The 12,723-nt window shown below is 46.6% G+C and overlaps 1 protein-coding gene across 17 annotated transcripts in view; it reads left to right on the top strand.

Annotated features, from left to right (window-relative positions):
* Positions 1–12,723, top strand: part of plekha7b (pleckstrin homology domain containing, family A member 7b) — a 401,998-nt gene that overhangs the window by 316,323 nt on the left and 72,952 nt on the right. The window lies entirely within an intron of this gene.

Here is a 12,723-nt window from a genome sequence, read left to right on the forward strand (position 1 = left end):
AACCTATCATTATCAAAAGGTTCTGGTCCTTGGCTAAATGTTTATGACAGGGTGAGAGATATGCCCAGGTAAGATACTACAGATTAAAAGTAGAATACAATTCTGCTGCCACTGATGAAACACAATGACACCGGAATATCTGGACTCGAGTGGCTGGATCTTTGGCTGTACCACAGACAGTAGATGGTGTGAAAGTGCTGAGTAAGGAATGTGTGGTGGATCGTCTTATCAGTGCTATGGAAGATTGATACATTTGAGACAAGTTGTCAACAAGGCTGTCATTTTCTCCCTTCCATTGGTTCTCGCACCATCTACTATATTGAAAGTTCTGCTTATCAAGCTGGTCAGTAGTGGTGTATTTAATAAGACCATAAGACATAGGTGCAGAATTAGGCCATTCAGCCCATCGTGTCTGCTCAGCCATTCCATCATGGCTGATCCCAGATACCACCTGCCTTCTTGCCATATCCTTTGATGTCCTGACCAATCAGGAACTATCAACTTCCATCTTAAATTTACCCATGGACTTGGCCTCTACTGCAGTCTGTGGCAGAGCATTCCACAGATTCACCACTCTTTGGCTAAAAACAAATTCTCCTTACCTCTGTTCTAGTAGGTCACCCCTCAATTTTGAGGCTGTGCCCTCTAGTTCTGGTATACCATAGGAAACACCCTCTCCACATCTGCCCTATCTTGTCCTTTCAGTTAGTCTAACCTCAGTAGTTGGGAAAGTGTTGGAGTCAATTATTAAATATGAAGTTTCAAGGTACTTGGAGACCAATGATAAAATAAGTTAAAGTCAGCATGATTTCTGAAGTGGGAAATCTTGCCTGACAAATATGTTAAGAGTTCTTCGAGGAAGTAACAAGCAGGGTGAACAAAGAAGATACAGTGGATATATCACTATGCTGGTCAGTAATGGTGTAACTGAGCTAGCTGTGTATCCTTTGATGCCCTTACTCATCGGGCTTCAATGAGATTCTCCCGCCCCCCCTCGCATTCCAAACGCTCCTCGTATGCTAACCCCTTCATTCCTGGAATCATCCTGGTGAACCTCCTCTGGACTCTCTCCAATGTCAACATATTCTTTATGAGATACTGGCCCAAAACTGTTGACAATACTCCAAGTGCAGCCTGACTGGTGTCTTAAAAGCCTCAGCATTCCCTCCTTGCTTTTATATTCTATTCCCCTAGAAATAAATGCCAAAATTGCATTTGCACCACCTACCCTTCCACCTTTCTTCGTATCATCTGCAAGCTGCAATAAAGCTATTAATTCCATTATTGAACTCATTGACAAACAATGTGAAAAGTAGTGGTCCAAATACTGACCCCTGAGGAACACCACTGGTCTCTGGCAGCCAGCCAGAAAAGACCCACTTTGTTCCCACACACTGCCTCCTGCCTGTCAGCCATTCCTCTATCTATGCCAGTATCTTTCCTGTAACACCATAGGATTTTACCTTGTTAAGCAGCCTCATGTGTGGCACCTTATCAAATGCCTTCTGAAAATCCAAGTAAATGACATCCACATGAATTACATTGTGTGTGTGTGTGTGTGTGTGTGTAACAAATTATATAAGTAGTATAAAATAGAATTGAAAAATTAGTGAGGCAGTGTTCATCAGTTCAATGTCTATTCAGAAATTGGATGGCAGAGGGGAAGGTGATGTTCCTGAATCATTGAGTGTTTACCTTCAAGCTTCTGCAGCTCTTTCCTGATGGTAGCAATGAGAACAAGGTATGACCTCAGTAATAGGAGTTGATTAAGGTGGATGCCACCTTTTTGAGGCATAACTCTTTGAAGATGTCATGAATACTATGAAGGATAGTGCCCATGACAGATCCCTCCATAAGGATTGTTGTGTGTTCCCTCATCTTACCCTTTCTGAAGTCTGCAGTCAGTTCTTTGGTCTTACTAATGTTGAGTACAAAGTTGTTGCTGCAAGACCACTGAACTAGCTGATAATTTTGCTCCAGTACACCACCTTGTTGTCGACAAAATTGTAGATGGCATTTGAGCTGTGCCTAGCCACACAGTCATGGGTGTAGAGAGAGTAGAGCAGTGGCACATCCCTGATGTGCGCTAGTGTGGGTTGCCAGCGAGGTGGAGATGTTATCACCAATCTGCACAGATTGTGGTTTTCCGGCTAGTAAGTCGAGGATCCAATTGTGGAGGTCTGATTATGGACTTCTGCTTAGGAAGTCAAGGATCTAGTTGCAGAGGGAGGTACAGAGGCCCAGGTTCTGGAGCTTTTCAATCAGAACTATAGGAATGACCATGTTAAACGCTGAGCTGTAGTCAGTAAACAGCATCCCAACATAGATACTTGTAGTATCCAGGTGATCCAAGGTCACATGAAGAGCCAATGAGATCACATCTGCTGTAGACCTATTGTGGTGATAAGCAAGTTATAGAGCATATATGTCAAACTCAAGGCCCGCGGGCCAAATCCAGCCCGCGGTGGAATTATCTTTGGCCCGCGAGATAATATCTAATTACTATTAAAGCTGGCCCCAGTAATCGAAGCGCCTATGGCGTATAATATGGCTAATGCTGAGTTTATTCAGGTACCACGTTTTCAGGGTTTTTAGTGTTTATTCGGCAGTCTTGCTCGGCAGTGTTCTTCATAAGAAACGGAATTTGTAAAGTGAAACACTTTGTAGTTATAGCAGAGACTGAGACACATGAGAGCAGGCTGAAAAAACGGAGGCAACGAAAGCTGCGTTCGCACGCGTCCGACTGATCCGGCCCGCATGAAGCTGCATTTTGCTCAATCCAGCCCATGACCTAAAATGAGTCTGACACCCCTGTTATAGAGAGTCCAGATCCTTTCCGTGACAGGAGTTAATTCTAGCCATAACCAATCTCCCAGAGCACTTCAGCACTGATGAGAGTGCTACCAGATAATAGTCATCAAGGCCGCTCACCCTGCTCTTCTTGGCAGTGGTATAATGGGGGAGGAAGCTTTTGGAGCAGATAGGAACTTACACCTGCAGAAATTAGTGCAGGTGAGAAAGTGTCTTTGAGCACCCCCACCAGTTGGTTGACATGTGTTTTCAGCCTTACTAGCTACTCCCTCCGTACCTGTTGCCTGGTAAGGGTTCACCCTCTTGAAAGACAGCCTGACATCAGAATCTGAGACTGAGATCACAGGTCACCGGTATGAAGTATCAAACCGCAAAAGAAAAACAAACCAGCTTGAATGACATTGGAAAACAGCTGGGAAAGGTACATTGCAATCAGCAGGAGCCTGATTTACCACACCATGGAAATCCTGAAACCACATTTCAGATGCCTAAGTAAATTAGTTTGCAGCATCGAACTGAACAGCAATATTAATCTGCAGACCATCATAGTCTTTTCCAATTGTCAACAAAAAATGACCCAAAGATTTCTGTGGGTCATAAATGAAAAAAAGACAGAATGTACCCCACTCTTGGAGCTTTAAGCAGCACTTAACTATTACAGCTGTTCATTATTTTTCATCTAATTCTCAAAAAACAAGTCCAATTCTAGCTGGGAGCTTGTTAAGAATAACTAATGAGATCGGTCTTGGAAATTAAAAAGACTGAATATATAAGTGTGCACTTTTCTTACTGCACTAATTATTTCAGTACAGTAGCCGCAAACATCGCACTTTTATTCTGTCATTTCTTTGAAGTAGAGCATTGAAAAGGAGCAATTAGAAGTGCATGCCAAATGGGTGAACATGGGAATTCTATATAGGAAAAGCTCACAGTGACCATAAAACTCAGCCTCAGAGGGCACTTCAGCAGCTTATCTGAGCTGGAGGGCAGAATTTGAAAAAAGATGCCAAGGGAAAGATGTTTATAACTGACTGGGGGGTAAAGACTGGGAGCGATGTACCTCTTTATCCCCGATCTCCGAAACGTCAGAGAATCCAGTGTGCCAAATATTCATGCCTGAAGAGTAATTGTCATGTAGCGCTGTGTGGCGCCATTTTTTGCACTCCAGCTCTGCCTGCAGCAATAAGATTGTATAATTGATTAACTTTTTTAGTGCGGAGGGAAATGCATTCATTAGGTTTCTGGGCAAAAGTTCATTTACTTTGCATTGTACCACCGGTTCTCAAATTCCTTGCTGGCTTAATACTTGAGATGATGGATGGAAGCTCTATAATATTCTCTGGTGCTGCACAGGATTCTTGGGTACTTGCTTGACTCATAAATATTGATCGGTGCCTGTGTGACTTTTGTAACCTTTAATGTTGTTGGCAGTTAATCATTCCTGTTACTTAGAGTCTGCTGTTGCTGTGTTATTGTTCAATATCGTATGGTTACTTTAACATTACTGCTGCTCTATGCAGAATAGTTCATTTAAATCCTCTCTCCCTGTGTTGTGTCTGGCTTCTGGCAAACTTCATCAAACAGGTTTGATGGAAATCTGAGGCTGTGTTGATTTGTTTCGTGTTTAATATTAAGCTTGCAACTGCTCCAGCCGATTATTGTAACTGTGATGTGGAGAGCCCTAATGTGACAAAAAACGTGCCTGGTTAAAGTATTGCTTTCTTCATGGCAGTTAAGTTCAGCAAATGATGTTCGATCTTTGAAGCCATGTCCTTTTTTAGCTTAAAATATTCTTTTTAAGTATAATCAGATATACACCAGTATAAATTTGATTTCTACTAGTATTGTCCAGAATGTTTTGTGATTCTGCAATATACTTTTGTGAGGTTTGCATGGTGTGTATTTAAGTATACTTTCTGGTGTGACATCATCATGTGTCTGAACAGGCTTTTGAGGTATGCTGTTTGAGAAAATTGTCTCGTATTGCAATGGTATGATGTGTAATTGACTTGGTCATGTCACAAGCTCTCACACTGCTGTTATCAGTTAGTTGTGAACTGTTCATTTCTGGTTCATAACCTCTTCAACATGGAGACAACCATGTTGAGGCACCTGGTAGGCACTGTTGTGGCCTGATACTATAAGTAATAGTCTTTATAAATCCAGTCGGGTATTTTGGATGTTTTTTCAAATGACTGATTATGATTGAATGCAATTACTTTGTTGTGGATGAAATTCATTATTAGATAGTACCTGTCCTGTGTGTGTGAGAGAGAGTGAGCAAGACTGACTTCCATATATTGTATTTCCCACTTACACAGGACTCTGAATGGGATTTGCTTCAATAATCACTGTAAGGAATCCATCCTAGGTACTGTCTTCACTTAAATTGCAAGCTGTCCTTTACATTAAGTATTGCTCGCATTGATGCACCATCAATAACTCTCTGAGACGTGAGGTGAGATATCGGCTTTTATTGACTGGAAGAAGGAACAAGCAGTAGTTGACCACCGTACTACATCCTGGAGACTGAGGGCAGGGCTCAGGCCTCAATTGCCTTTATACCGGGGTCTGTGGGAGGAGCCATGGTCAGTGGGAGGGGCCACAGGAGCAGTCAGCGGGGGGGGGGGGTGTCCAGACAGGTATATGTAGTTCACCATATTCACCCCCCCCCTTTGTTTTAAAAGAGAGTCCCCATGGGGCGAAGTTTCTTACAAGTATATTTACAGGTTAAGTCTATCAGGTGGTCGAATCTGTCGCTGCGATCTACGTAGCACCGGCTGTGATTGCACAGGTGCCAGTGGTGATTGCACCGGAGACGGTGGTTGTGCTGGTTCCGGCCTAACTGGAGGTGTCAGCCCACTAGGCGTCAGTGATCCCTCATGCGCGTGCGAGACGCCCGGTATGGGAGTGTCGTGAGGAGTCTGTGTAGGGCTCAGTGTGCACGGTGTCACTTCGGGTACAGGGTTCATAGTTACCGTGGAGTGTTCGGGGTAGTGGTCTGCTGCTCCTGTGGGCGCCAGGTCGCGGACGGAGACCATGTCCTCCTGCCCATCAGGTAAGACCACGTAAGCATACTGGGGGTTCGCATGTAGAAGGTGAACCCTCTCGACCAGCGGGGAGTATTTATTGCTCCTCACATGTTTCCGGAGCAGCACTGGCCCTGGGGACGTCAGCCAAGCTGGTAGGGTGGTCCCAGTGGCAGACTTCCTGGGAAAAGAGAGTAGGCGCTCGTGAGGGGTGGCATTGGTGGACGTACATAACGGAGCGGATAGAGTGGAGTGCCTCAGGGAGGACCTCCTGCCATCGAGAGACCGGCAACCCTTTTGACTTAAGGGCTTAAAAGTGTGGCCTTCCACACTGTGGCATTCTCCCTCTCCACCTGTCCATTTCCCCGGGGATTATAGCTCGTGGTCCGACTAGTAGCAATGCCCCTAGCCAGCAAGTACTGGCGCAGCTCATCACTCATAAAGGAGGACCCTCTATCACTGTGGATATAGCAGGGATATCCGAACAGAGTGAAGAGCTGGCGCAGGGCTTTTATGACGGACGTGGTAGTGGTGTCGGGGCAGGGGATGGCAAAGAGGAACCACGAGTACTCGTTGATAATGTTGAGAAAGTAGACATTGCAGTCGGTGGAGGGAAGGGGGCCCTTAAAGTCAACATTCAGTCGCTCAAAGGGGCAGGTGGCCTTGATAAGTTGTGCCTGTTCAGGACGGTAGAAGTGCGGTTTGCACTCAGCGCAGACTTGGCAGTCCCTGGTCATCGTCCGGATGTCCTCAGGGGAGTATGGCAGGTTCCGGGCTTTCACGAAATGGTAAAATCGGGTGACCCTCGGGTGGCAAAGATGTGCATGGAGGGTGTATAGCTGGTCGAGCTGTGCGCTGGCACACACTCCCCGGGATAGGGCATCAGGGGGCTCATTGAGCCTTCCAGACCGGTACAGGATATCATAGTTGTAGGTGGAGAGTTCTATTCTCCACCGCAAAATTTTATCATTTTTGATTTTGCCCCGCTGTTGGTTGCTGAACATGAACGCAACCGAGCGCTGGTCGGTCAGCAAGGTGAACCTTTTGCCGGCGAGATAGTGCTTCCAGTGCCTAATAGCTTCCACTATGGTCTGGGCTTCTTTCTCCACCGCGGAGTGCCGAATTTCAGAGCCTTGAAGGGTACGAGAAAAAAATGCTACTGGCCTGCCTTCCTGATTGAGGGTAGCAGCAAGCGTGAAATCGGAGGCGTCGCTCTCTACTTGGAAAGGAATGGTCTCGTCCACCGCATGCATCGTTGCTTTGGCAATGTCCCCTTTAATGCAGCTGAAGGCCGCGCAGGCCTCAGCAGAGAGGGGAAAAGTGGTAGACTTGACCGGGGGCGGGCCTTGTCTGCGTAATGGGGGACCCAGTGGGCGTAATAGGAAAAGAAGCCCAGGCACCGTCTGAGGGCTTTGAGGGTGGTGGGAAGAAGGAGTTCTAACTGGGGGCGCATACGGTCGGGATCAGGGCCAATGGCCCCGTTTTCCACAACATACCCAAGGATAGCGAGTCGGGTGGTTCCGAACACACACTTGTCCCTATTACAAGTAAGGTTCAGGGCTTTGGCCACTTGGAAAAATCGTTGGAGGTTGGCGTTGTGATCCGGCCAGTCGTGACCACAGATGGTGATGTTATCCAGATAGGGAAATGTGGCCTTCAGTTGGCACTGGTCCACCATCCGGTCCATTCCCCTCTGGAAGACCGAGACACCATTTGTGACACCGAATGGGATGCGCAGGAAGTGATAGAGCCTGCCGCCCGCCTCGAAGGCAGTGTAGGGGCGGTCCTCTGGGCGGATGGGGAGCTGGTGATAAGCGGATTTCAGAGCTATTGTCGAGTACACCTTGTACTGAGTTATCTGGTTGACCATATCTGCGATGCAGGGTAGGGGGTACGTGTCGAGCTGCATGAACCTATTGATGGTTTGACTATAGTCCACGACCATCCTATTTTTCTGCCCGGTCCGAACAACAACCACCTGGGCCCTCCAAGGACTTGTGCTTGGCTCAATGATCCCCTCCCTGAGCAGCCGCTGCACCTCTGACTGAATGAAGGCCCTGTCCCCCGCACTGTACCTCCTGCTTTTAGTTGCCACAGGTTTACAGTTGGGGGTCAGGTTGGTGAACAGCGGTGGGGGAGGGATCTTGAGGGTGGAGAGGCTGCAAGTGGTGTCAGTAGCACAGCTGTCGGCATGGTGCTGGGTGGGATGTGTGGGTGGGTGTGTGTGTGTGGTCAGTAGCGGGGTATATGACGAAGTCCCACAAAACTCAGGATTCCTGACAGGTAGTGGTGGGAGGGGCCCGTCATATGCCATAGTCACACTTTCGAGGTGGCTCTGGAAGTCCAGCCCCAATAGCACAGGCGCGCACAGTTGAGGCATGACCAGTAGCGCAAAGTTCCGATATTCTGTGCCCTGCTACACAGCTACACAACCCACCCGGATGTCTGTGGAATACGACCCAGAAGCCATGGTGATCCTCTGGCTTACCGGCTGTGTCACAAGTCCGCAGCGTTGCACTGTGTCCGGGTCAATAAAACTCTCAGTGTTGCCCATGTCAAACAAGCAGATAGTCCTGTGCCCCTCCACCAGGATGTCCATCATTGACCTTGCAAGCTGGTGTGGGGCGCTTTGGTCGAGGGTTACGGAGGCCAGAGTTGAACTGCCATCTTGGTGCCCGGTAAGCACCGGTGGGTAGGGGGCGGGGCGTGTTGGCGCCGACAAAGATGGCCGCCCCCATCCGGGCATGCAAGATGGCGACCCCCATGCCTCGCACGAGGCGGGCAGGCAAGATGGCGGCGACCAAGATGGTGGCCCCCATGCCTCACACGCAGCGCTGCCCGACCCCGCTCGTGGTTCAGACTAACAGACCCTGGCGAAATGGCCCTTCTTCCCGCAGCTGGAGCAGGTTGCTTCTTGGGCCGGGCAGCGTTTTCGGGGGTGCTTTTTGAGTCCACAGAAGTAACACTGCGCGGGCTTGCGACTGGCAGCAGCTGTGGTCGGGTTCGGGGAGTTCGTGGGCTCGTGACTGGCAGCGGCGGTGGCGAATTCGCTTGCGGGTGGCAGGGTCTGAGGTGTCCACGGAACCGGTGGGGGATCGCGCGGCTGGACAGCGTCAGCATTGTGCAGAGCAGCCTCCAGCGTGTCGGCCGTCTCGATCGTCGAGCGTAAGGTAAGATCGGCATTTTCCAGCAGCCGCTGGCGCACGTACACTGACCTGATCCCTGTAACAAAGGCATCTCGTACGAGGAGCTCCGCATGCTGTTCCACCATGAGAGCTTTGCAGTCGCAAGTTCACACGAATGTCTGTAGGGCTCGGAGAAACTCGGCGCTCGACTCTCCAGCCTGCTGTTGTCGCGTAGCTAAGCGATGTCTTGCGTAGACAGTGTTCACCGGCCGCAGGTACTGTCTTTTGAGGGCGTCCAGTGCCCCTTGGTAAGTCGGCAGGTCCCTGATAAGTGAGTAAACTTTCGGGGTGACCCTCGAGAGGAGAATTCTGTGCATAATAGCGGGCTCAGTCGCACTAACCTCCTTCAAGTATGATTGGAAGCATGCAAGCCAGAGTTCAAAGGCAAGAGCTGCTTCAGGGGCTTGGGGGTCCAAATCCAATCTTTCCGGACGTAAAATACTTTCCATGTTTTAAAACTTCCAGTCGATAAAATTGATGCACCATCAATAACTCACTCTGAGACGTGAGGTGAGATATCGGCTTTTATTGACTGGAAGAAGGAACAAGCAGTAGTTGACCACCATACTACATCCTGGAGACTGAGGGCAGGGCTCAGTCCTCAATCGCCTTTATACCGGGGTCTGTGGAAGTTGCCACGGTCAGTGGGAGGGGCCACAGGAGCAGTCAGCCGGGGGGGGGGGGGGGAGGCGTGTCCAGACAGGTATATGTAGTTCACCACACGCATTTTGACTCTAGATTTTCAATAGTTATACTTGGGTGATCACTTGCAGAAGTTCAGTGGGTTAGTTCTGTCCACAACTTGCAATACACTTAAGTTTGACCTCAGTCCACATCTCCTTCTGATACAAAAAAAATCACGCCATGACAACTGGATTGTACCTTTTCCAGTTTGTTTGCTGCAAGTCCATCAATTGTTCAACATAGGAATGTTTGATGTTGAATCGTTATCAGAACAAAAATGTTTTGAGGTGAAGTTTGGGTTTATTAGCATTCTGTAGATTTTATAAATGGGTTTTACTGTGATGTTGATTTGGAAAATTAGCACTTTCAGAGGCACAGCTAGCCAGATGTGCCTGCTTCACCTTTTTTACTTTATTGACTTGTAAAGCTTTGACAACAGTATTTTGGAGGGAAACCGTTAAATTACAAATGTACGCTATTTAAAGTTTCTGAACAGCTTCCTCTCACTTTCGTCTATTTCCAAAGCTGAGGAAGTCTGCAACTAGAAGGCATAGGTTTAAGGTAATGCACACAAAATGCTGGAGGTGGGGGGAAGAAATTTATAACAGATCTTGGAGACAAGTTAGTATTGGTCTTATAACAGTGGCATAAAAGTTTGAGTCTTTGAATCTGATGGTATTGTGTTTAGGCACCAAACACCCAGTTCAGCCCCTTAAGAATGTTGTATGTTTCAATGAGATTACCTCTCAGTCTTCATTACTCAAATGATTATAGACACAAAATTAACAACTGGAAGACCTCAGTGGGTCAGGCACGAACGATGGCGAGAAATGGGCAAATCGGCATTTCAAATTGTGACCCTTCATTTGGATTATTTCCAAATTATAGGCCTAGTTTGCTTAATCTCTCCTCATATGACAGACCTGCCACCCCAGAAATCAATCTGATGAAATGTGGCTGATCATCTTTACGTAAGGAGACAGGATCTGCACACAATATCCTAATTGTGTTCTCTGCTGGTTCCCATGTTACTGGAGCAATGAAACTACTCTTAGCCGAAAGTTGCTGTTGCTTGAAATCTGAAATAAAAAGACAAAATTATGAAATTATTTGTCAGGTCAGTCTGCATCAGTGGGAAGAGAAACAGACTGAATGGTTCAAAGTGAAGGCCATTTGTTAGATTTTCATCAAATCTGACAAAAGGGCTTCACATCGAAATGTTAATTCTTCTTCTCTATCCAATTATGGTGCTGGACTTTTGAGTATTTCCAGCATCTTTTGTTTTCCTTTTAACTGCTCTTGATTTTTATTGCAGAAGTATTAGAGTGCCTGTTATTTGCCTTCTAAACGTGTTGTCATACTTGCATGTTAACATTCATTGAATTGTGGACAAAGGCACCAAGATCCCTCTGAAGGCTAACAGCTTTCAACCACTTGACCATTTAAGCCTTTCTAATTTAATCAAAGTGAATGACCTCACATTTCTCCTCAAGTAAGACCATAAGACATAAGACAGAAATAGGCCATTTGGCCCATCAAGTCTACTCTACCATTCCATGGCTGATTTATTATCTCTCTGAATCCCATTAGAGTCATAAGAGACATTCTGCTGGAGGATTTCAGCAAGTTGAGCAGTATCTTTGGAAGAAAGGCATTATTAATATTTTACATTGAAACCCTGCATTAGAATTCAAAATTCCTTTCACCCCCAAAGATGCTATTCAACCCAGTGAGGTCCTCTCACAGGTGAGTGTTGTTCTAGTCTCCTGGGTCTCACATTCCTTCTTATAATTTCCCATCTTCCACATTGCTTTCCCCTCAGTTAAGCTGCCTTATCGTCCTGAGATGCCTCTGCAGCAACCTGGCTGATATCATCAGCGAACCTAAACATATCATGTTTGATTCTCCTCATTCAAGTCATTGCTTGCGATTGCCACGGTAGTGTAGTGGCATTACAGCTCGAGGCATTGGAGTTCAATCACAAAGTCATCTATAAGGAGTTGGTATGTCCTCCCCTTGAACACGTGGGTTTCCTCTGGCTGCTCTGGTTTCCTCCCACAGTCCAAAGATGTTGGTTAGTTGGTCATGATAAATTGTCCCGTGATGAGGCTAGGGTTACATTGGTGGGTTCACAAGATCACAAGACAAAGGAGCAGAAGTAGGCCATTCGGCACTCCACCATGAGCTAAACTATTCTCCTGTCTAGTTCCAATTTCTAGGTTTTTTCCCATATCCCTTGATACCCTGACTAATCAGATACCTGTCAATCTCCTCCTTAAAATCCTCCAATGATTGGGTCTCCACAGCTGTACGTGGCAGCAAGTTCCATAAATCCACGACCTTCTGGCTAAAAAATTTCTCCTCATCTGTGTTTTAAATGAGTACTCTCTAATTCTAAGACTGTGACCTCTGGTCCTGAACTCACCCACCAAGGCAAACAGCCTTTCAACATCTACTCTGTCCAACCCTTTCAACATTCGAAATGTTTCTATGAGATCCCCTCTCATTCTTCTATACTCTAATGAATACAATCCAAGAGCCGATAAACGCTCCTCATATGTTAGTTCCTACATTCCAGGAATCATCCTAGTGAATCTTCTCTGAACTCTCTCCAACATCAGCACATCCTTTCTAAGATAGGGGGCCCAAAACTGCACACAATATTCCAATGGGGTCTCACCAGTGCCCCATAGAGCCTCATAAACACCTCCTTACTCTTATACACTATTCCTCTTGAAATGAATGCCAACATAGCATTTGCTTTCCTTACTGCCGATCCAACCTGGTTGCTGGCAGCGTGGCTCGAAGGGCCTGTTCTACAGCATCTCTAAATAGATAAATAACTGCTAGAACATCACCATTCGTCACTGTGGGCTTTAAAAACAACTTTAGTATGACATATTATAATAGGCTTTCAAATAGTTGAAATGAATCATTTCAAATGCTTCACCCTTTATATTCAATTCTTGCAACCTCAGAATAATTCCAACTGATTTGTCAAATTTTCCCTAAGT

This window comes from Hemitrygon akajei, chromosome 6 (genome assembly GCF_048418815.1).
Source record: "Hemitrygon akajei chromosome 6, sHemAka1.3, whole genome shotgun sequence".
Classification (NCBI taxonomy): Eukaryota; Metazoa; Chordata; class Chondrichthyes; order Myliobatiformes; family Dasyatidae; genus Hemitrygon; species Hemitrygon akajei.